This window comes from Engystomops pustulosus, chromosome 3 (genome assembly GCF_040894005.1).
Source record: "Engystomops pustulosus chromosome 3, aEngPut4.maternal, whole genome shotgun sequence".
Lineage (NCBI taxonomy): Eukaryota > Metazoa > Chordata > Amphibia > Anura > Leptodactylidae > Engystomops > Engystomops pustulosus.
This window is the reverse complement of record NC_092413.1, coordinates 93,960,321-93,985,908: the sequence shown is the minus strand read 5'-3', so window position 1 is coordinate 93,985,908 and position 25,588 is coordinate 93,960,321. Positions and strand designations below refer to the sequence as shown.

General features: G+C 42.7%; 1 long non-coding RNA gene across 4 annotated transcripts in view; it reads left to right on the top strand.

Moving 5' to 3' along the window:
- The first annotated feature begins 331 nt into the window (after positions 1 to 331).
- The window catches only part of LOC140121642 (uncharacterized), a 227,560-nt gene continuing 202,303 nt past the window's right edge, over positions 332 to 25,588 (top strand). For 3 of the 4 annotated variants that reach the window (XR_011854143.1, XR_011854145.1, XR_011854142.1), the window contains exons 1-2: positions 332 to 398; positions 600 to 653. This is a non-coding gene — a long non-coding RNA (uncharacterized lncRNA). The remainder of the gene's footprint in view (positions 399 to 599; positions 654 to 25,588) is intronic. The other variant, XR_011854144.1, reaches the window with a different exon arrangement.

Below are 25,588 nucleotides of genomic sequence, written 5' to 3'. Positions count from 1 at the left end.
TGTGCTGTATACATTTAGTGGAGGCAAAACAATTTTATGTTCTCTCGTGATATATGGAATATGAAAGCTACAATGTAGCTATTTTATGGTCCATGTGATGGAAAGAAGTAGACTTTTAATGCTATAATGGTTTTCCATGGGACATAATGCATGTTGTATAAGTGACATGAAATTGTTATCATGCACATGCAGGTGTATCTGGCGCACCATGTACTGTACATGTTTATCTAGTTTGTTGCTTTCAATTACCAAGAACTGAATCCAGATAACTCCAGAACTTGAAGTCTACTGCTCCGCCCTTAAATAGGACATTTATTCATCTGTTAAGATGCCAAGAACATGAAGTTCCTATTACAAGTGACTAAAGCTTTCAGTCCTGGGTACAAGGTTAACCACAGGTAAAGGCGTGGATGCTCAGACTTGATGCCAATGTTCAGCTTCAGTTAATATGCTTTCTAATGGATCGCTTCCTATTACATAAGCAAACAAGTTGATTACGTCTGTTTACATTTATCTAATCTTATTGCCTTCTTTTTGAATCTGAAATATTGAATGTATGCAATCAGATTTTACAGGAATTATGTATTTGTATCATTTAGGTCTTTTATCTATTTTGCTGGTATATTCTACATGGGAATGATCCTCACCTAAAGGTAACTAGATGCATAAAAAGAATGTGGAAACTGGCATTGTAAGCCTTCTGCTATCCAGAGGGGTTGCTATTTCTCAGTGCTCTGCAGGGAAGAGGTAGTGAGATATTTAATAGTTATTGGAGATATTGGAATATAAAGCCATGTCTTCAATGTATACAAAGGCTTCAAGAGGCTTTTTTCTATAACTTGAAAAAAATTGTAAAACATTTGCATAACAACCCAATTTTAATTCTATAGAGTTACAACATTTTAAGCTTTTTTGTACATATTAGAAGACATGAAAATGAATTCAATTATAGATCATAACTCTCATAACTTACATGATATATAGTGCCCCAATGAAGAATAATAGATACAGTGGGGGAGATGTATCATATGCCAGAGCTCCCGCTAGCATCCATACCCGTCTCCCCCCCCCCCCCCCCCCCCGTGTCTCACCAGACATCTTGATGACGGCCGCTGGACCTGCCTTAGTTTTGTTTAAAAACCTGCAATTGATAGTTAGCAGGTCTCTGTCATGTGGTGTAGTCGCTTCCTTTCTCGCAAATTCTTGCCCTGCGCAAGAATTAGCAATTCTTTAACTGCTTCAACGTAAGAAAACTGGCATAGAAGCAGTAATAAATCTCTCCCAGTGTCCCCATTGGCTGTATAGAATACCTCCAATTCATCCAACACTGTGGTTCTATTAATAATATAAAATCACTTTCCTCCCAGCGTTCCCATTCTGATGCAGGTAACCTGATAATGTAATATATGTGCTAAGTTCACACCTCCATTCTTTATCCATTAAAAAAAGTAAAGAACGGAGGTTTAACAGATGTTTAACATATCAATTGAAAATCTCACTGACATCAATGTAAATTATCTAGTATCTATTATCCATGCATTTTTTTGGATGGAAAAAATGGTGGAGACTGAAGTACTTTTTCTCTGTTTGAAATAAAAAACACATGGATTACGGATACCTGTCTAACTGACCATAATGGATGACCTAAAATTTACATTGCTGTCAATAGGATTTTTAACTGATTTGTTAAACCTTTGTTCTTAACCTTTTTAATGGAGGTTTGAACAGTAGTGTGAACTTAGCCTTACATATCCATGCATGCGGAGAAATGCACGCAGAGGAAAACAGTGCTACTCACTCTCATCAATGGTATCAGTATCATATAGACACCAATACCACTGAATAAAAACCTCTGGCTATGTTAGTATGTTGAGTTGCTTGCCAGCCCCTCATGGTAGACCCCACATGGTTGTATTGCCTTTATTACACAGATCGTGGCCTTGATGTATGGTAAATGCAGTTCTAAATGATTTGTTCCATTAAATGTTGTATACAGAGAACTCATATGACCTCCATCCAGGAAAAACCCAATGAAAGCACATGTAGACTCGTCTGATGCCTGTGAACAATTAAACTGCACATACCCCTCTGAATACAGCCATCAATATTTCTGATCATTACTACTATAGGCTGCTAAATACATATCTAGGTAAATTGTCTTTCCATTGCTTGCTCTGAAAGAGAGATCACGTCAACAGTGTACTAGTTGTAATGACCTGAGGCATAACATGCACCCAGCATGGGACAGCTTTGTTACAGTTGCTTCTCAATGTGGCCATACATTTAAGAGTGACCTACATTATACAAAATATCTGCTAACAATATGGAGAACTTTAAGGAGCCAGACACTGGCACAAAGTGGAGGCATCAAAAAGAATCCCAAAAGAATAATGTGGCTGCAGCATTCAGGATATGTTACAGAAAGAGTTTAATAGGACTGATTAAAGGGGAGGTGTCAGGCTACTGTAGCATATGATATGTTCCTTGTAGAATTTATTGTGAAATCTCACCTGTTTAAAATCATCTGCAAAGTCATGTGTAAATGAACAGAGAAGAGTCATGTTTTGCCTTAAATAATTCAAATTTAGAGGCTGTAGGTAGGGTTTACTTTAGATGCCACTGTCTTTGGTTTTATATTACCTAGAAACATTCTTATTAAATCTATGAATCTCATCTTTCAGACAGCATCTTCCTTGAGAGTCTGAAAGCTACAAAACCAGAGATACATTTATTTGAAAACATAGTTGGAGATGTGAGTTGCAAAAAAAATCCAGCTGCCATCAAATGCGATGGTGGCACTTAAACAACAGCGCCACATGGATGCTGCCATCTTGGAACCGGGTGGCGCCCCCTCTGCCAGAATCGGTGGGCGTCTGCTGATTGCTATGGCAGCCCAAACTCTAACACAGGGTTCCATGGCTGCCATAGCAGAATCTGTAAAAAGTTATTAGTGTCAAAATTTGGCAAAATGAAGACATTTTTTTAAACCAAATGAAACCTAAATAAATTTAGTATCCATGTAATCATACCAACTCAAAGAATAAAGTGGAGGTGTCATTTGTAGTGCACAGTTAAAACCATAAAAATAGAGCCCACAATAAAATGGCACATAAGCGTTTTTTCTGCTTCCCAGTACATGGAACATAAAATGCTGCCACCAGGAAATGCAACATGCCCCACTGGGGCCTAACCTTTTCCTTGGGGCCTGGAGGCAGTCGGGGGCCTAGAATACAGGAGTGGCTGGCGGTTGCGGCCTGGCCACTCTGTGGTCACGGTGCTTGGTATGGGGCCCGGAGGGCTGACCTACAGCCTGGCAGGTCTCCAGCAGGTGGTGTGTGAATAGAAATATGGAGGGAGAGGCTGATGTACTGGTCCTCCCTGGGGCAACCCGAGTGTCCGTAATATATGTCCCTGGGTGATGGGTGGGGAGCCCTTATTGGTACAGCCTTATCCAAGGAACAGACGGAGGCAACGTTGTGCAAAATAACTCATGGTTCTTTATTAGAACAACAAACGGACAAAACGATCTTGTCTTGGAACAGATTCCGGATTATTGGAGTGGTCATGGAAAGTGGTCCTTAGGAATTGGGTCACCAGCCTGTTAGCAGATGCAGGCTGGGATGGAGCTGTGTCCAGTTGTGGGAGATGCAGCTTTTGTCCTGGATTTAGCTGAGTGTTAGTGCTGATGGTGCACAGACACTGTTTCTCTCCTCTGTGACAGGATGTGCTCTATAGTGAGAGCTGAGCCTAAGATGCCTGTGGTAAGAGCATGTGCTCTCAGTGGTTTCTGGAACTCAAGAGCTCTAAGAGACCTAACCCCTTCCTGCCCAGGGGTTTTGTTAACCTGGTCAGGTGGTGGCTGACTCTCCAATCACACTCTTGTGTACATGGTACAATACAATTGGTAGACAGAATCACATCCACTTAACCCTTGCCTGTTCAGGCAGAATCTACAGCTGCTGATTACCTAATAACTCAGTGTTAGAACTTACTAGAAGGTTCATGACTCCTTCAGACAGCTTCTTACCTGTTTGCAACTACTCCTCTGTATTGGCAGGGGTGTTGCAGAAGTACAATTGGTTACGCAGAAAACAAGCCCTTATAAGGCTCCATACATGAAAAAAATAGAACAGTTAGGGATTTTTAAAGAAAAGGATTAAAAACAGAATTGTAAACTTGAAAAAGGCAAAAATGGATTAATGGGATAAAATCTGGTGAAAAAGCCCCTATAAGTTGCAGTAATGAAAATACAATTAACCTGGGTGATTTTTCTTTATTATTCCATATAAACAAAAACGATTCTGGTGAGATTTTTTCTAGAAATGAAGGGGCATGGAAGGGACTTAACAGAGGGTAAAAAGTATGAACACAACTTCAAGACACTGGGCCTATGAGTAATGGTATTACAGCACATTTTGATGAAAATATTGGGTTATGGGACATTTGCAGATAGAAAAATCGTAAGAGTAAGGTCTCATTCACATGACTGTGTGCTTGCCAGGACCGGATAGCACACAGCCATTTGGAGAAGGAAAGTGGAGTGAGGGCTCCTCACCCCTCCCCTCTTCCGCAAATACAGCAGAATAAAGGATATGTCCTGTATTATGCAGCTCAGCTCTGTCAACGTACAGGGAGACACTGTCCCGAATTTATTAAAGTATTTGTGCCAATTCTCTGTCTGACTTTGCACCGAAATGAACTGCTTGCACATGCATTTATAAAGTGTCGCTATTGCACTATGCCAAACGTACCACAAAATTCTGCACCATAAGTGGCATTCCGCTGCAGAGTCGGACTGTGCGCCACGTGCAGTTAAGATTACACCATATTAATGAATACTGTGCACCATTTTTCATGAATTTGGTGCACTCTGCACACTCCACAGGCAAGCTGCACATAGTACAGACTGCACTAGTTTTGATAAATGTGGCCCACTGTGTGTAAATTTTGTGGGCAGATCACAGGATCCCATATGATCGTGTGGATGTGGCAGAAAGGAAGGGAACATAATTTTAAAAAACGAGTACTCTCACAACCTTTCTGGTGAAATTCCAGCCCATGTTCGAAGAGCCTGCACGGGCCTCCTCATCCGAGTCTGTGTTGTTGAACCTGCGCCGGGGCTATTTGTTCATAGGGGAATATGCTGTCCAGTTCTGTACCCTGGCCTCAAAACTCTCCTGGAACGATGCAGCCCTATCCGCAACCTTCAATAAAGGTCTCTCTGCTCAAGTTAAGGACGCATTAGCCGCTCGTGATCTGCCGTCTACCCTGAGTGGTCTCATCTCCTTAGTCACTCGGATTGACGTACGGTTTAGGGAATGTACCGAGGAGTCATCCATAAGGTACTTATGACTCCCAGAACCTGTAGCCAGTCACACAGTATCAGTTAGCCTGCCTGTGGGGATGTTAATTGTTAGTAAAGTTTTCAGCATTTACTGAACAGGGAGCGGGCAATGGAACAGGGGTATGGAGGGGCAGCATTTTAATATTCGCCTCAGGCAGCAAATATGCTAGAATCGGCCCTGACTGTGAATACTGCATAGTGATCACTAAAAAGCGTCTTAAGGGCTATCTATCTGCTAATGTCAAATGACTAATACTGCTACAATGAAATTATTTATTTTTACATGCCACAATATCAATAGTTCTATCAATGATTGGTTCTATTTATCAATGATAAAATACTTGCTGAGGGTGCATTCCCAGGAATGTATGAAAACGGCTTTATGTAAGGGTAGCATACGGCCCCATTCATTTCAATGAGCAATATGGCCATCCATTTACATGGATGTATTGCCCCCTGTATTCTAAGCAAGCCATATAAAAATATAAAGCATGTCCTATTTTCTCATGTGTTTCCGTTACATATGCCCCATAGGCCTATGGAAATGTATAAAATACGGGTTGCATAATGCTGCATACGGGCGTGCAAGTGATGGATGGTTGACTATTGGCTGGCTGACAGAATGTACCTCCCACTGGTTCTGGATACTGCATGTAAAAACGGCAGCATGTGGTATTTTATATGTTCCCATAGACTTCTATGGGGCATACAGAACAGAAACACATGAGAAAACCACAACCAGATACTTAATGATATAACTCTGATATTTGTATGTTGTGTAATTTATATAATGTAAAACGATAAAAACATTTATAACAAAAAAAAGAAATACACGAGAAAACAGGCCATGCTCTATGTTTTTTACGTCTTGAAAACAGTACAGTATGGCGCAAAATACAACATAAACATTTGGCCTTATTGTCCATTAAAATGAATGGGGCCGTATGCTACACGTATAAATGGCAGTATATAGGGCCGCTTTCATACCTTCGTATATATGAATATACATTTCATTGAAATACCAGTTATTTGTGATGAAAGGTTCTCTTTTGGATTTCACTAAAGCCTCTCTCTACAGCCTTTTCAACCCACTTCAAGGTTATTTTTTCAAAGGTGCTGGACTCTACCACTCACATGAATGTGATAATCTCCTATGATTTGCTGCTCACTCCAGGATATTCCTTTCATTTTGAGCATTTCCAGATTAGCCTCATTTTTTAATTAGTCTGAAATGTCAAGAACTATTTAACTCACTAATTCTACTGATGTAAAAAGTACAATAGATCAGGCCTTAATGCTCTGTATAACAGCAAAATCCCGCATTCTACAGTGTGTGTTTCGATTTATCACTAGAGTCCAGCTTTACAATTTTTCACTTTCTTTTTTCCCTCTTTTGGAACTTAAACCCGTCCTAACGTTGCTCTCTTATTTTTAGACTGCAATGATTAGCTGTAAGGTGCCTGTAATGAAGCTTTATTGATCCAATTACAGCAAAAAATGTTTAAACTCCAATTGTCACTGGGGCCAAGATTTTTTTTGTCTGGATCTACAATTATAAAATATACAGTTTCGACTTACATACAAATTCAACTTAAGAACAAACCTCTGGACCCTATCAGAGGACTGCCTGTATACTCGAGTATACGCAGAGTTTTTCAGCACAAAATATGTGCTGAAAAACCCTAACTCGACTTATACTCGAGTCTATAAAAAAATTTACTCACCCTTCGACGCCCCTCCCCCCGGGAGGTACTCTTCTGTCCAACGATGTTCTCACTCCGACTCCCTCTCTCCACACGGTGACATCACAGTGTGTGCCGCTGCAAGCTGTATACTGGGGGCAGGGGCTACAGGCTGTATACTGGGGTCATGCACTGGCTGACTGTATACTGGGGGTGCAGGCTAGGACCAATACATTTCTTGCCCTCGTCTTATACTCGATTCAATTGCTTTTTCCAGTTTTTTTGTGTTAAAATTAGGTACCTCGGCTTATACTCAGGTCAGCTTATACTCGAGTATATATGGTAAATTGGAAGCATGCAGAGTCTGGCTACCTGCTCAGATGGCTGTGACACAGGGTGCTGCCTCTGTTAAAAAGTAGTTTTGTCCCGTTTTACCTAAATTGCATCAAATACTCCTGCTATTTTGCAGACATACCTGTTACCCTCAAATCTATGACGATAATATAGGAAAATGGAAATAAAAACGATTCCTCAAGTCACAAAATGTAAACTCCAGTTATATGCATTTACTATCATGTATTAAAAAAATAAAATGATTGCCGTCAACTATGCTAAATAGAAAATTGCATTTTACTATCACTGACCTAAGGGAGTTTCATCATTAGTGGATCACAGCTACAAATAATTCCCTCAGCTACTGACTACCATGGATTCTGTTGCCGTGCTACAGACATCACATATTTTGGATGCTCTGAGCCTTCTATGAGGAGGGAAGTCATTGATTTTCTCGCAACTTCTTAACCCCTTAAGGACCAGGCCACTTTAGGGCTTCTGGACCAGGCACAATTTTTTTTAAAAATGCCCTGTGTCACTATAAGCGGTTATAATTAGAGATGAGCGAACATGCTCGTCCGAGCTTGATGCTCGGTCGAGCATTAGGGTACTCGAAACTGCTCGTTACTCGGACGAATACTTCGCCCGCTCGAGAAAATGGCAGCTCCCGCCGTTTTGCTTTTTGGCGGCCAGAAACAGAGCCAATCACAAGCCAGGAGACTCTGCACTCCACCCAGCATGACGTGGTACCCTTACACGTCGATAGCAGTGGTTGGCTGGCCAGATCAGGTGACCCTGGGATAGACTAGCCGCTGGCCGCGCTGCTCGGATCATTCTGTCTCTGGATGCCGCTAGGGAGAGAGCTGCTGCTGCTCAGGGAAAGCGTTAGGGTGTTCTATTAGCTTACTGTTAGGCAGGAGTGATTCTCAAAGAACCCAACAGCCCTTCTTAGGGCTACAATAACGTTCTACTTTTTTTATTTTAATTTGCATATTTTACCATTTTGTGAGGAATTAGCAGGGGGACTTGCTACCGTTGTGTTTAGCTCTTAGTGGCACACATATCCATAGCAAAGACCGAAGTGGGAAAATTCAGTAGGGGTTGGATTTCTATTAGGCAATAACTCAGTGTCATCTCATCTGGCATAGTACTGTGCTTCCTTTGATACTTGGCTAGAAAATAGCCATAGGAGAATACAAACAGCTTCTTGAAGCCTACAGTAGCGTTCTATATATTTGATTTCTGGTTGATCTGCTGGTGGCTGTAGTTTCTGCAGTGCATGTACTTGCCAATTCTGAGCAATTTGTAGTGAGACTTGCGACCGCTGTGTTCTGCGCTTAGTGGCGCACATATCCATAGCAAAGGCTGAAGTGGCAAAATTCAGTAGGGGTTGGATTTCTATTAGGCAATAACTCAGTGTCATCTCATCTGGCATAGTACTGTGCTTCCTTTGATACTTGGCTAGAAAATAGCCATAGGAGAATACAAACAGCTTCTTGAAGCCTACAGTAGCGTTCTATATATTTGATTTCTGGTTGATCTGCTGGTGGCTGTAGTTTCTGCAGTGCATGTACTTGCCAATTCTGAGCAATTTGTAGTGAGACTTGCGACCGCTGTGTTCTGCGCTTAGTGGCGCACATATCCATAGCAAAGGCTGAAGTGGCAAAATTCAGTAGGGGTTGGATTTCTATTAGGCAATAACTCAGTGTCATCTCATCTGGCATAGTACTGTGCTTCCTTTGATACTTGGCTAGAAAATAGCCATAGGAGAATACAAACAGCTTCTTGAAGCCTACAGTAGCGTTCTATATATTTGATTTCTGGTTGATCTGCTGGTGGCTGTAGTTTCTGCAGTGCATGTACTTGCCAATTCTGAGCAATTTGTAGTGAGACTTGCGACCGCTGTGTTCTGCGCTTAGTGGCGCACATATCCATAGCAAAGGCTGATGTGGCAAAATTCAGTAGGGGTTGGATTTCTATTAGGCAATAACTCAGTGTCATCTCATCTGGCATAGTACTGTGCTTCCTTTGATACTTGGCTAGAAAATAGCCATAGGAGAATACAAACAGCTTCTTGAAGCCTACAGTAGCGTTCTATATATTTGATTTCTGGTTGATCTGCTGGTGGCTGTAGTTTCTGCAGTGCATGTACTTGCCAATTCTGAGCAATTTGTAGTGAGACTTGCGACCGCTGTGTTCTGCGCTTAGTGGCGCACATATCCATAGCAAAGGCTGAAGTGGCAAAATTCAGTAGGGGTTGGATTTCTATTAGGCAATAACTCAGTGTCATCTCATCTGGCATAGTACTGTGCTTCCTTTGATACTTGGCTAGAAAATAGCCATAGGAGAATACAAACAGCTTCTTGAAGCCTACAGTAGCGTTCTATATATTTGATTTCTGGTTGATCTGCTGGTGGCTGTAGTTTCTGCAGTGCATGTACTTGCCAATTCTGAGCAATTTGTAGTGAGACTTGCGACCGCTGTGTTCTGCGCTTAGTGGCGCACATATCCATAGCAAAGGCTGAAGTGGCAAAATTCAGTAGGGGTTGGATTTCTATTAGGCAATAACTCAGTGTCATCTCATCCGGCATAGTACTGTGCTTCCTTTGATACTTGGCTAGAAAATAGCCATAGGAGAATACAAACAGCTTCTTGATCTTGAAGCCTACAGTAGCGTTCTATATATTTGATTTCTGGTTGATCTGCTGGTGGCTGTAGTTTCTGCAGTGCATGTACTTGCCAATTCTGAGCAATTTGTAGTGGGACTTGCGACCGCTGTGTTCTGCGCTTAGTGGCGCACATATCCATAGCAAAGGCCGAAGTGGCAAAATTCAGTAGGGGTTGGATTTCTATTAGGCAATAACTCAGTGTCATCTCATCCGGCATAGTACTGTGCTTCCTTTGATACTTGGCTAGAAAATAGCCATAGGAGAATACAAACAGCTTCTTGATCTTGAAGCCTACAGTAGCGTTCTATATATTTGATTTCTGGTTGATCTGCTGGTGGCTGTAGTTTCTGCAGTGCATGTACTTGCCAATTCTGAGCAATTTGTAGTGGGACTTGCGACCGCTGTGTTCTGCGCTTAGTGGCGCACATATCCATAGCAAAGGCCGAAGTGGCAAAATTCAGTAGGGGTTGGATTTCTATTAGGCAATAACTCAGTGTCATCTCATCTGGCATAGTACTGTGCTTCCTTTGATACTTGGCTAGAAAATAGCCATAGCAATAGGATAGCATTGTTTGGTTTTAAAAACTCAAAAAAAAACAAAAAACACAAAAAAAAAAAAAAAAACACAAAAAAAAACAAAAAAAAGTAAAAAAAAAAATAAAGTTATAACTCTCATTTTAAAAATGTTTAACCCGAGGGCTAGGGGTAGAGGACGAGGGCGGGGACGTGGGCGTCCAACTACTGCAGGGGTCAGAGGCCGTGGTCCTGGGCGGGGTGAGACACCACCTGCTGATGAGGGAGCAGGGGAACGCCGCAGAGCTACACTCCCTAGGTTCATGTCTGAAGTTACTGGGACTCGTGGTAGAGCACTGTTGAGGCCAGAACAGTGCGAACAGGTGATGTCGTGGATTGCTGACAATGCTTCGAGCAATTTGTCCACCACCAGTCAGTCTTCCACGCAGTCCACCCATGTCACCGAAATCGCCACTCCTCCAGCTCCTGCACCTCAGCCTCCTCCCCCCCAGTCTGCCCCCTCCCAGGAAAATTTGGCATTTGAACCGGCATACTCTGAGGAACTGTTTTCTGGACCCTTCCCACAGTCACAAACCACTTGTCCGGTTGCTGCTGAGCAATTTTCCGATGCCCAGGTTTTCCACCAGTCACAGTCTGTGGGTGATGATGACCTTCTTGACGTAGTGGAAGTGTGTAAAGAGGTGTCCGACGATGAGGAGACACGGTTGTCAGACAGTGGGGAAGTTGTTGTCAGGGCAGGAAGTCCGAGGGGGGAGCAGACTGAGGGATCGGAGGATGATGAGGTGACAGACCCAAGCTGGGTTGAGAGGCCGGGTGAACACAGTGCTTCTGAGACGGAGGAGAGTCCTCGACCTGAACAGGTTGGAAGAGGCAGTGGTGGGGCCAGACGGAGAGGCAGGGCCAGAGCTGGTGCATCAGCGCCACTGTCAACTAGTGAAGCTCCCGTGGTGAGGGCTCTTGCGGCGAGGGCTAGATCTTCAGAAGTGTGGAGGTTCTTTAAGGAAACACCGGATGACCGACGGACTGTGGTGTGCAACATTTGCCAAACCAGGCTCAGCAGGGGTTCCACCACTACTAGCTTAACTACCACCAGTATGCGCAGGCATATGAATGCTAAGCACCCCACTCAGTGGCAACAAGCCCGTTCACCTCCGGCCGTGCACACCACTGCTCCTTCCCCTGTGTCAGCTGCTAGTCAGCCCCCTGCCCAGGACCCTGGCACAAAAACCCCATCGTCGCCTCCACGATCCTCCACAGCATCCACCAGCGTTCAGCTCTCCATACCCCAGACGCTGGAGCGGAAACGCAAATATAGTGCAACCCACCCGCACGCCCAAGCCCTTAATGTGCACATCTCCAGATTGCTTAGCCTGGAGATGCTGCCCTATAGGCTAGTAGAGACCGAGGCCTTTCGCAACCTCATGGCGGCGGCCGCCCCTCGGTATTCGGTCCCCAGCCGCCACTACTTTTCCCGATGTGCCGTCCCAGCCCTGCACCAGCACGTGTCAGACAACATCATCCGTGCCCTGACCAACGCCGTTTCTGACAAGGTCCACCTGACCACGGACACGTGGACGAGTGCTGCCGGGCAGGGCCACTATATATCGCTGACGGCACATTGGGTTAACTTGGTGGAGGCTGGGACCGAGTCTGACCCTGGGGCTGCTCATATACTGCCGACGCCGAGGATTGCGGGGCCTACCTCGGTCCAGGTGTTTCAGGCCTACTATGCCTCCTCCTCCTCCCACCCCTCCTCCACCTCCTCCTACGAACTACCATCCGTGGGCACGGCGCCATCAGTCGGTAGCTCTAGGCACAGCAGCAGTGCCGTCGCTAAGCGACAGCAGGCGGTGCTCAAACTGCTGAGCCTAGGCGACAAAAGGCACACCGCCCAAGAGCTATTACAGGGCATCACGGCGCAGACTGATCTGTGGCTGGCACCGCTGAACCTCAAGCCGGGAATGGTTGTGTGTGACAACGGCCGTAACCTGGTGGCGGCTCTGCAACTCGGCAGACTGACACATGTGCCATGCCTGGCCCATGTGTTAAATCTGATAGTGCAGCGTTTCCTCAAGACATACCCCAATCTGTCTGATTTGCTCACGAAGGTGCGCCGCATCTGTGCGCATTTCAGGAAGTCCAGCCCAGATGCTGCCACTCTCAGGGCAGCGCAGCGCCGCCTCCAACTGCCCGCTCACCGACTGTTGTGCGACGTGCCCACGAGGTGGAATTCAACACTGACCATGTTATCCAGAGTTTACCAGCAGCGCAGAGCGATTGTAGACTGCCAGATGTCAACTTCCACCAGAACTGGTAGTCAGGTCAGTCAGCTTCCTCAAGTCTACAATGAGGAGTGGACGTGGATGTCTGATATCTGTCAGGTGCTGAGTAACTTTGAGGAGTCAACACAGATGGTCAGTGGCGATGCCGCCATCATCAGCCTCACCATCCCGCTGCTTGGCCTGTTGAAAAACTCTCTGGTCAGCATGAAGTCGGAAGCTTTGCGCTCGTCACAAGAGACGGGGGAAGAATATTCCCTTGTTGATAGCCAAAGCACCCTGAGGTCTGTTTCTCAGCGCATATCGGAGGAGGTGGAGGTGGAGGAGGATGAGGAGGAAGAGGAGGAGAATGTTGGCGAGACACAAGAGGGGACCATTGTTGAGTCCTTCACTGTTCAGCGTGTATGGGCAGAAGAAGAGGAGTTGGAGGAGTTGGAGGAGGAGGAAATGGACAGTCAGGCCAGTGAGGGGAGTGAATTCTTACGCGTTGGTACTCTGGCGCATATGGCAGATTTCATGCTAGGCTGCCTATCCCGTGACCCTCGCGTTCAAAGAATTTATTCCAGCACCGATTACTGGGTGTTCACTCTCCTGGACCCACGGTACAAGCAAAATCTTCCCACTCTCATCCCTGGAGAGGAAAGGAGTGTGAGAATGCATGAATACCAGCAGGCCCTGGTGCACAAGCTGAAACAGTATTTCCCTTCTGACAGCGCTAGCGGCAGAGTGCGTAGTTCTGCGGGACAAGTAGCGAGGGAGAGTAGGCGAGCAGGCAGCTTGTCCAGCACTGGCAAGGGTACGCTTTACAAGGCTTTTGCCAGCTTTATGTCACCCCAGCAAGACACTGTCACCTGTCCCCAGTCTCGGCAGAGTAGGGCTGATCTTTACAGAAAGATGGTGAGGGAGTACGTAGCTGACCATACCATCGTCCTAAATGATCACACAGCTCCCTACAACTACTGGGTTTCAAAGCTGGACATGTGGCACGAACTGGCGCTGTACGCCTTGGAGGTTCTTGCCTGCCCTGCCGCTAGCGTCTTGTCCGAGCGGGTTTTCAGTGCAGCTGGTGGCATCATCACCGATAAGCGTACACGCCTGTCGACTGACAGCGCTGACAGGCTGACGCTTATTAAAATGAATAAAGGCTGGATTTCTCAGAATTTCCAATCTCCACCAGGTGAAGGAAGCTCAACCTGAATAATTGATCCACTCCTCCTCCTCCTCCTCATTTTCCTCCTTCTCCTCCTCTTTGTACAGTAAAGCAGAGGAAAATGGCTATTTTTTGACAGGGCCCACTGGCTCTTGCTATAGTACTTCATGCATTTAATTTTTCTGGAGGGCCACCTACCCGGTCCTCTGTTTGAAACAATTTTTGTGAGTGCCACATACAGGCACTCAATCTATTCCATTTTTCTGGAGGGCCACCTACCCGGTCCTCTGTTTTAAAAAATTTTTGGGACTGCCACATACAGGCACTCAATCTATTCCATTTTACTGCAGGGCCACCTACCTGCTCCTCTGGTTTGAACAATTTTTGGGACTGCCACATACAGGCACTCAATCTATTCCATTTTACTGCAGGGCCACCTACCTGCTCCTCTGGTTTGAACAATTTTTGGGACTGCCACATACAGGCACTCAATCTATTCCATTTTACTGGAGGGCCACCTACCTGCTCCTCTGGTTTGAAACATTTTTGGGACTGCCACATACAGGCACTCAATCTATCCCATTTTACTGGAGGGCCACCTACCTGCTCCTCTGGTTTGAAAAATGTTTGGGACTGCCACATACAGGCACTATCCAAATTAAATTGTCTCCATAGCAGCCTCCACACGTTGTCTCCATTGCTACCTCCAAAAGTCGTCCATATAGCTGCCTCCATACATCGTCCCTTTATCAAACGAGGTGTGTCAGGCAGAAATTTGGGTTGTTTTCATGGATTCCACATCAAAGTTGTTAACTTTGTCACCACCCTGCTGTGTAATCCCCAAAATATACTGGCAAACTTTTACCATTTAGGGATATTATTTCAGCGCTTCTTGCGCATCTGTTTACATTCCCCTCACCCGGCATATCCTAAACTTATAAGAACGCTACTACACTTGATCTTATACAAAAGGTTCTTAGAAGTGCTGTTTGGGGAGTAGCCTAGAGACAGGGGCTTGGATTGGCGAAAGCTCGCCTGGCAGCGGAACGCCAGCTCCATGCGCATCATGCGCTTCTTGCGCATCTGTTTACATTCCCCTCACCCGCCATATCCCAAACTTATAAGAACGCTACTACACTTAACTTGGTGCAGGCTGGGACCGAGTCTGACCCTGGGGCTGGTCATATACTGCCGACGCAGAGAATTGCGGGGCCTACCTCGGTCCAGGTCTCAAAGGCCTACTATACCTCCTCCCACCCCTCCTCCACCTCCTCCTCCTCCGAATTACCATCCGTGGGCATGGCGCCATCAGTCGGTAGCTCTAGGCACAGCAGCAGTGCCGTTGCTAAGCGACAGCAGGCGGTGCTGAAACTGCTGAGCCTAGGCGATAAAAGGCACACCGCCCAAGAGCTATTACAGGGCATTCCACATCAAAGTTGTTAACTTTGTCGCCACCCTGCTGTGTAATCCCCAAAATATACTTGCAAACTTTTACCATTTAGGGATATTATTTCAGCGCTTCTTGCGCATCTGTTTACATTCCCCTCACCCGGCATATCCTAAACTTATAAGAACGCTACTACACTTGATCTTATACAAAAGGTTCTTAGAAGTGCTGTTTGGGGAGTAGCCTAGAGACAGGGGCTTGGATTGGCGAAAGCTCGCCTGGCAGCGGAGCGCCAGCTCCATGCCAAGATCCAACTAACATAGTTTTAACTGCAGCACCTTTAATCTACTACTAGTTCACTGCCTCCATACATGGTCCCCTTATCAAACGAGCTGTGTCAGGCAGAATTTTGGGTTGTTTTCATGGCTTCCATGTTAACTTTGTCGCCACCCTGCTGTGTAATCCACAAAATATACTGGCAAACTTTTATCATGTACCGATATTATTTGAGCGCTTCTTGCTCACCTCCTTTGGTTCCTCTCTGCCACCCATTGGTTTGAAGCCTGAGTCCATTTAGGGTATGTCGCCATGCCACTCTCTAGCCTGCTGCCGCTGCCTCTGCATGCCGTCCCCTATAGTGTCAGGGTCAATTATTGGATGTTTTAGATGCTATCTAGCTTCATTCTGTCACTCTGTCATGGCCATGCTGTTGCCCATAATTTTGGCATAATGGTGCGATTATGCAGCCTCAGAGGCATCCATGCATGCTGCCCCTGCTGTTTCCTGTCCATTTCCGTGGTGTTTCCATCCTTTTCTGAGGTTCCCAGGTGTTTGGCCAAGCTTCCCTGTGCAGAGCCTTGGTCCCCTTGAAAAATGCTCGAGTCTCCCATTGACTTCAATGGGGTTCGTTATTCGAGACGAGCACTCGAGCATCGGGAAAAGTTCGTCTCGAATAACGAGTACCCGAGCATTTTAGTGTTCGCTCATCTCTAGTTATAATCTTTAAATGCTTTAACATATCCAGGTAATTTTTATAAGTGTTTTCTCCTCACACATTGAACTGTAAATTAATGGAAATATTTGGATGATATCTTTAAGCATTTAATCATGAAAAAACATTACATTTGTCAAAAATTTTGAAACATTTTCAAAGATCATAGCATCCAAATAACTTTATAACAAACATTTCCTGAACGTCTGCTTTATGTTGGCATCCTCTCATTTTTCTAGGTTGTTCTAGGTGTTTTACAGGGGTAAAAACAAAAGGGAATTTACAATTTGTTATCTTTTTGGACAATACATTAATTTTGGCCCAAAAAGTCTAAATTCACAATGGATTAAATGACAAAAAGCTCCACAAAGTCTCCGTAGCATGCCGATACCCCATATGTGATGATAAACTGCTTTATGGGCACATGGCCAGGCATATAATGGAATGGCGGCGCCATTCAGAGCAGAGTTGTAATATCACATTTTTTTTTTGTAACATGGACATATGGGGGCTTATTATTTTCGATATGAGATCCTCCTTTCAGGTACATCATTTAGGGGGGTTCAATAGCTAATTCATGAGATTTTATTAACTCTTTCTTGGTGAGGACAATAAAATCATTAATTTTGGTTTAGGGTTTTTAGTTTTTTCTTTGTAGACTTAAGAAATTTGCTTGTTTTTGCATAACCATGTTGTAAGAGGCATAACATTTTTTTTTTATACAGATCTTGTTTTTTGCAGAACAAGCTGTTCTTTTTATTGGTATCAAATCGGGGTAAATGTTACTTTTTGATCACTTTTTATCCTTTTTTTATGAGGTTGGATGTGAAAATATTATCATTTTTGTGGGTTTTAAAAAAAAGAATTTTCACTGCATTCACCAAATGAATTCAGTAAAAATTATATTTTATTCTATGGGTTGTTATGGACGTAATGATACCCAATATGTAGTGTTTAGTGGTGATTTTCATTTTATTAGGTAAAATTTAATTTTTATATTGTGATAGGGCATTAGGGGATATTTATTCGTTGATTTTTTTTATTTAATTACACTTTTATTTAGCTTTTCTTTAACTGCTTTACTTTGATCATGTGTGGGACATAAACAAGTGATCATTTGATCATGTGTTCAATGTAACATACTGCAATACTAATGTATTACAGTATATTTCTTAGTCAGCCTATGCATTCAGCAAAAACTGACAGGCACAGTGTTAAATTGCATTCAAAGGATGATCGAATAGGAACCCGCCAGGAGACTGCCCCCTAGATGCTGTAGTCACCATGACAGCAGCGTCTATAGGGTTAAACAGTCGGGATTGCGAGTATCACGACCCCAGCTAGAACTGCCGGCTTTCACATACAGCCAAGCTGCTACTGAGCCCGGGGGATCTCTAAGACGTATTTGTACGTTGTTTTGCAGCCTCACTCTCTGCTCACGATCTCCTGGCTGGATGTGATCAGTAAGTGTCTCTGAGCTCCGTGCAGGCGTCGGGGCTACAGGCTCACAGCAGAGAGACACAGAAATCTCATCTGCACAATCTCACACAGAAATCCAAGATGGCGCTCGACCCCACGTCAGGAGTTACAGGATAGTGACTGGGGGGCAACTGAAATGGTGTACACCAGGACTGATAGAGACAGGCTGGAATTATATCTGTGAGAATGTGTTATTTTGTTATCCTGAGTACATATAAGAAACATGTCTTTGTGGGAATACCCCTTTATTTACATTACTGTTAACATTTGAATTTGCAAAACGCACTGTAAATGCAATGTTAACACATGTGTTTACAAAACATTTTTAACGCATGCATTAACATTGAGCATTAACATTGAGTGTACACTGCAGTTAATAGTAATGTAATTAGGCAAATCACCTCTCCTCAGCTGTTGTAATATGTTTCAAAATGCAATGAAAACACAACTAAAATGCAACGTGTGACTGCACCCTAAAGGAAATCTACCACTCGGTTAGACATGATTTGGACTAAATACACTTTGGCGCTTTCCTCTTGCTTCAGGAAAATATCTTGATTAGTTCTAAAAAACACCTATATAATGAAAAAAGACTTAAAAATATGCTAATTAGTGCACAGCGCTCCTGTAGACATCATACAGGCAGCACATCGCTCCTTGAGTTCCTTTCTATGCGTGCTTACAGTGTACTATCATAACCACCTACTCCTATCCCACTACCCGAGAACTGGATGCAAGAGCTGGTGACGTCCCAGGCTCCTGAGAAATCTTGTGCATGCGCCCTGCTTGTCTCTGGCAAGTTGCCGGCTCGCCAGCATTTCTTACTGATCCACTTGTGTGACAGATTTTATTTGATAATCTATCACTAACACTCTATGTTTAGTGTTGTACATTTTTTTGAAGTATTTTCAGACTGCATTTACCATGAATATTAACCCACTTTTCACCTTCCTGACACGGCCCATTTTTTCAAATCTGCCCTGTGTGGTTATAACTTTGAAACACCTTAACGTATCCAAGTGATTTTAAAATTGTTTTCTCGTGACACTTCATGTTAGTTGAAAAATTTTGGTGGTATGTTTTGCATTTATTTATGAGAAAATCAGATATTTGGTGAAAATTTTTGAAAAATTCTCGATTTTCGAACTTTAAAATGTTCTACTTTTTCCAGATATAGTTATAACCACAAAAAAACGTAATAACTAACATTCACCGAATGTCTACTTTATGTGGACATGGTTTTTTATGCTTAGTCTTATTTTTGTAGGATGTTATGGGGCTTTGAACGTTAGGTGCGATTTTTCAGATTTTCACAAAAAAACGCAAAATCCTGCTATTGAGGGACCTGCTCAGGTTTCAAGTCACTTTGAGAGGCCTAAATAAAAGTAAAACCCCATAAATTACCCCATTATAGAAACTATACCCCTCAACGTACGTAAAACAACTTTTATGAAGTTTGTTAACCCTTTAATTGTTTAACAGGGGCTAAAACAAAATCGGATACAATTTTGAAAGTAAAATTTTTTTTGCTAAATTCATGTGTTTATCAAAAAATGTACAAATTCTCAGTGGATAAAATACCAAAACGCTCCATAAAATTTGATACCCAATCTCTCCCGAGTATAACAATACCCCATATGTGGTGGTAACCTGCTGTATGGGCACACACCAGGGCATCGAAGGGAAGCTGCGCCATTCAGACCAGATTATGCATTGTCACATTTTGTTGGCTATACATCTTTATTTTTTTTTGGCAATTTGGACATATAAGGGCCTATTTTTTGCGATGTGAGATGCACTTTACAAATATTTCATTTTAGTGGGTCTGTAGCTTATTGATGAGATTTTATTAACTCTTGAATGTATGGGTGAAAAGAAAATTGACAATTTTTGTTTCCTTTCTTTTTGTACTTTTTGGGGGTCCTATACCGTACACTAAAAATACTATATTATCTTTATTCTACAGATCACTGCGATTACGGTGATACCTCATTTATATAGTTTTTCATTTATTTTTAAATTTCACTGGAAAAAACTAAAATAGGAAATCTCATTTGTTTTTGCATCGCCGTCTTTTCAGAGACGTAACCTTAATATTTTATGGTTGACAGAGCTGGTTTAGGGCATATTTTTTTACGTGTTGAGTTGTCCTTTCAAGTGGTACCATTTTGGCGCACATAACTTTTTTGATCACTTTTTAGAACATTTTTGTGAAGAATGTACATTTTTGAAGAGATTTTTGTTTTTACGGCGGCCCAATAATGGGTTGTTGTATGGATTGTTTTACGGACGTAACAATACTGGCAGTCCCGGGGCTGCAATCGGAGCAGTGGACCCTCCCGGTAAGCGCCGCGGGGGGGTCCGATGCTTGTCAAATGCCCCTTGCGAGTTAACACATTGGAGAAATCTCTGATCGCGGGTGTTGGAGGCGGGAGTTGGCTATAATATATATATATTCTGGCGCCGGCGCCAGAAATTTGACGTAATAGTACTGCAAATTGCGGGAACGCACCTCCCGCGATGCAGTACTATTACGTCAAATGTAGGTAAGGGGTTAATTTAGGCCTGATATTTACCCAAGGACAACTAGGATTTATAAGGTCCTATATTATCAAATATCCTATAGACATGGCATAATTGTAATGGCAAAACCTCTTCAAGTGAACACTGGGTACTGCCCTGCACTTTATTGTTACAGAGGCCATGGCCGTGTAAGCCATCAACCTCACCCCCCACACTGCACTAGGTACTGGTAGACATCTGATCTTCACAATCCAGGCAAATCCTGTTTGTCTACATAAACTTTTGTGAGGCATCTTTAGATCTCAAGCACAAGGCATTATATAACACTTTCATATAGTAAAATCATAGTTCTTGTACTTAGTAAATTATGGAAGAAGTCCATGAAGCATGTTCTAGTGTTAATACAAGCCTTTGAAGGCAACTCTATAATGATGATGGTTCTTAGATGATGTTTTAATGAGTACTCCTCAACTTCATACTGCCATAACATATTTATACGTCTCAATTTCACTGTCTTTAAATTGCTCTTTAAGCATTTCTAAGTAGACAGATGTTATGTAAAAATACATTTTTAAGTTTTAGGCACAGAAGAATTGTGTTAGTGGAACATCACTCAATGCTTCAAATGTAACACAGATTGACAATTCCAAAATTACATGTAAATTTTTGTTAGGAATGTTATATATATATATTTTATATATAACATCTTATCTGCACCGTCACTAGGAGTTTCTGTGACCTTGAATGACAAATTTTGTGGGCCCTCCATTCCTCAGGCAATTGACTTTCCCATATTTAACCACAAACTGGTGCAACCCCGCCCCCCCCCCCCCCGAGTATTTTTGCCACAGAACCTAGTGATACACACCTTAGCTGCCGCAGAGCCTACTGCTTCAAAACCTCATAGTACAGGCCTCAGCTTCTTCAGAATCTTATTATAAACACCTCAGTTGAGAAAGACCGTCATAATACCCATCTCAGCTGCCACATAACCTCATAATACACACCTCAGCTACCACGTAACTTCACAATAGACTCCTTAGCTGCTGCAGAACCTCAAATACATACCTCAGCAGCTGCAGAACATACCAATAGTGTCCTTAGCTGCTGCAGACCATCACCATACACACATCAACCGTTGCAGAACATCATAATATACACGTCAGCTGTATATAACCATTATAAATGCTGTAAAATGCTGCTGATGTTAGTTCAGGGTGCATAGACCTTGTTTTTGTAGATGTCAGATCCTGACCAGTAATAAATTGTCAGTTTACAATAAGGCTAATAGTTTCCATTATCTTCCTTTGTTATAAAGGGAAGGCAATCCTGTAGTCATGGGTGATTCACGAACGAGCCAGCACTAAGATATGGCTCTTTAGTGTGAACGACGGGATGGCTCACTTGACCCTGCCCCTAATTGGGTAACCACATCCCCTATCACCTGATAATTATCGGGTTAAAAGTGGTGTGGAGAAGTGTGATTGGCTGGACTATTATACATTTAATAGGGAGACGTTCAGGAGCAAGAAGAGCCGGCTTTTTAAAATAAGGGGAGCCTAATGATCCAGCTCACTTCCTGTACTGTGAGCCCAGCATGATCTCCTGCTGTTCTTCACCCCTTCCACTGTTCTCCAACTGCTGCTACAGTAAATAGATACCAGGGGGTCCAAAAATAGAAGACGAGGCAGCACTCCTGGAGTATTCAAGGTGTTTAACTCACCCAAATTGGAAAAGTGCAACATTTCAGCCCCTCAATGGATATATTTTCAAGCATGCTTGAAAATAGCTCCATTGATGTACTGAAACATTGCACTTTTCCACTTTGGGTGAATAAAAAACCTTGAATACTCCAGGAGTGCTGCCTCGTCTTCTATTTTTTAGATTACCTACCTCTGAGTCGGGTTCGCTGAGGCGTGCACCCGCACTTGGATTCGTTATGCAGCATATCACAGTGCTGCTCTACTCTACGCATTTTCCTAAATACCAGGGGGAATGCAGACTATGCAGGAGAGTCTGAGCAGCTGCCCCACTACTCTCATGAAACTCCCCCCCCCCTTCAATGGCGGCTATGGATAGTATCATATATTATGTAAACCTGAAGGATACAAATTGGTTTTATAATAATATAGCTTCATTTATATAGCGCCATCATATTCTGCTGTGTGGATCATGGGATACATGTACGACTAAAACAAGACATTACAGTGTACTTACATATTCAGATAGAACAATTGGAGTGATGGCCTTGCTATTTAGAAAGAAAGTAATCTTCGATCACTGGTGGCTGGGATGAGGGAGGAGAATTAGGGAGGTGTAGCACTGTGCAGAGCTTTTTGGATGAGGGTGATTCATTTGAATCGAAACCAGTTTTGCATTTTATTTCCAGAAATACCAAGTTTGTATAATTTGTTAAATTATTTTTGACATTTGCATGTTGAAAACATTTCTTAACATTTCAGGATGCATAGAAATTATTTTTTTTTACATACTGGTCTATGTTTTAGGAATTATTTTTGTAACATTTTGTATTCAGTAGATAAACAAAAATCCTTTATTTTTTAATGACTTTTACTGTGAGGATCAGGAAGTAGATGCTGGAGGCCTTCACAGATAGCACCCTGCACTAGACTGCAAGGTGCTGGGATAGGTAAGTAAAGTACATACAGTAGTTGTGTATTTCATCTCATTTATGTGCTGTGATCACTGTGACCATGCTACCTTAACAGTTAATTTCTGGATTTGAGTTGCTACTTAGCTCCCTGCACCCTTAGCATTCTACTAGCAGCAGGTAGTGAGCCAGAATTTTATAACACATAATACCTTATAGATTCCCCTTAAAAATGCTGTGCTTTATGTGCTTGCTTTACTTAAAAGAGAATCGTGTATATAGAAATATAAAAAGGTTTAAAAGTGTAAAATATGTACCTAGAAATAGGTCAGTCTGTATGCATCATATTCCCTTTTACATGAACTATAAATGTTTTAAAGAGTAAGGATATGCTTTCTTCAGACACATTTGCTAAAATTTAATTTTAGATATTGCTAAATTGTGGATAAGCAACTAAATTTGCCAAAATGATTTTTGTTTCTGACTTCACTAAATCCTCTTTTTTCTGTCATACATTTCTAATTCTCCTCAGAGAAAAGTGTATGAGTCATCCTGGGACACAGTTCTACCCAGTCTGCCATCTATGTCAGGTGCATATCGTGTCTGGCATACAAAAGTGGCACCTTGATATGCAAACTATTGCATTGTTCTGGACAACATTGACTCCAAGTTCATTGGAACTTAGTGTATTTAATGTAACAATGTAGTACTGACTTTTGACCAGGGCCTCCACTAGGAATTTCAGGGCCCCTAACTGTCACATTTTGTGGGCTCTACTCTTCCCTGGGCACATTCGTTTCCCATCTAATGTTTAAGATATAGTGTAGTGTTGGCACAAGTTTAAAACTATCTTTGGTCCTGGGTTGTAAAGAGACTGTGGCCTCCCAATGGTCAAGAGTTTTTAATCTGATGTTTAGTGAGGTGATAACCGTAATATAATAATACTTGTTCTACAGAAATTCTAACATAACTAAACGTATTAAATTGGGGCAGAACCAAAACCCGTACTGCATAGATACAGAAGAGGTACCAAGCTGCGGTGCTTAGAAACATATTTGAAGAACAAGATTGTACTGTACCCAGAGGTTTCTCCCTTCAGCTAGGATTAGATCAGCTGATTTAAAAATAGGAAAAAGAGTATATTGAGTCCTCCTTTAGACTCATGAATTTGCTGTGGGAGGAGGAATAGACACGTTTGGATATTATCTCCAAGAAATTAAAGGAGAGTGTTGAGGCTGCTAAAAAATTCTCTGCTAATAGTGACTTTAAAAAGAAAGCTGACTTTACACCGCACTATTGGAAGGTTTACAGCACAGATCAAGGAACGTAAGCACTTTCAATTTTGCCATGATACTCAAGACTTTAGGGAAATATTTTCAATTTTGCCAACCCCAACAGTGGAGAGGTCGAATCTGAAGATTTCAGATGGTGATTCCCAGAGAAGGGCTACTCCACCCCCAGGCAAACAATACAGTCGTCAAGCCAAGGGGGGTTTGACTATACCTCTAACAGAGCAGGACAGAGGGGGAAGGATGTAGACCGAGAAAAGCAGGGAGACCTGTTTTTTTAGCCAGAGTTCCTCCAATTTCAGACTATATGATCAGGCGGAAACAACCCAAATAAATCATAAAATAAATCGAACAATAACCCGTTTCCAACCAAGAAATAAACTATAGGTTATTAATCTCTCTAAAAGGGAATTGACAGAGATGGAGACCAAGGTTCTGGGTTATGAACCTACAGTTATTTATCAGGAAATTGAAGTGGAATTTTTTTTTTTCTCAGCACAATAAGAGACAATGTCAGGAATTGGGCCTTGAGGAAAGCGACCTGTTAAGCCTAGATGCAATAACTGAATTGGCCAATAAAAATGAGCGTGGTCTAGGAGAAGGTCCCTTTACAAATCTTAAAAGGCCCTCAAAAAAAATTCCCCCTTGTGAATAATAATTCACCACTAGATGTATCCCTGAGTTTAGTTACAGATGAACTGAAAACCATGGATTCCAAATATAGGGGTCCACAGTCGAACATCAGTAAAGAGGAATATAACAGTATTCAGGGTTTGATGAATGATAACTCAATAGTCATCAAACCCCCAGTTAAGGGGGCAACTTAGTCATTCTTGATTGCAAACAATATGTGAATATGTGTAAGAACCTGAAAGATCGGGACTGTTACAGGACTCTTGACGGAAATCCCACATCTACCTACAGGAATGCCTTAGTAAACATTCCTGGAGAAGGTAGATCTTTTAATTGATCAGTGACATAGAGATGGAATTTTTGAAGCCCACATATCCCAGGAGAGCCTCATGGTCTTCCAATTCCAACCAGATTGGGTTGTACCTTACCTCTGAAATCCAGCCTGAAACCATTTAATTCCTTGATTTATCGATAAGCAAATTGGAATGCGGGAGGCTTACACAAAAGTTTTTAGAAAATCAACAGCAACAAATTCTTTGCTAGTTTGAGTTGCCATCCGAAACCACTAAAATGTGGCATATCAAAGGGACAATACCTCTGTGTCAGGAGAAATTGCTCTGAAATGGCAGAATACCTGTCAACTGCTGTTGATTTAAGATCTAGGTTCCATGAAAGAGGTTATCC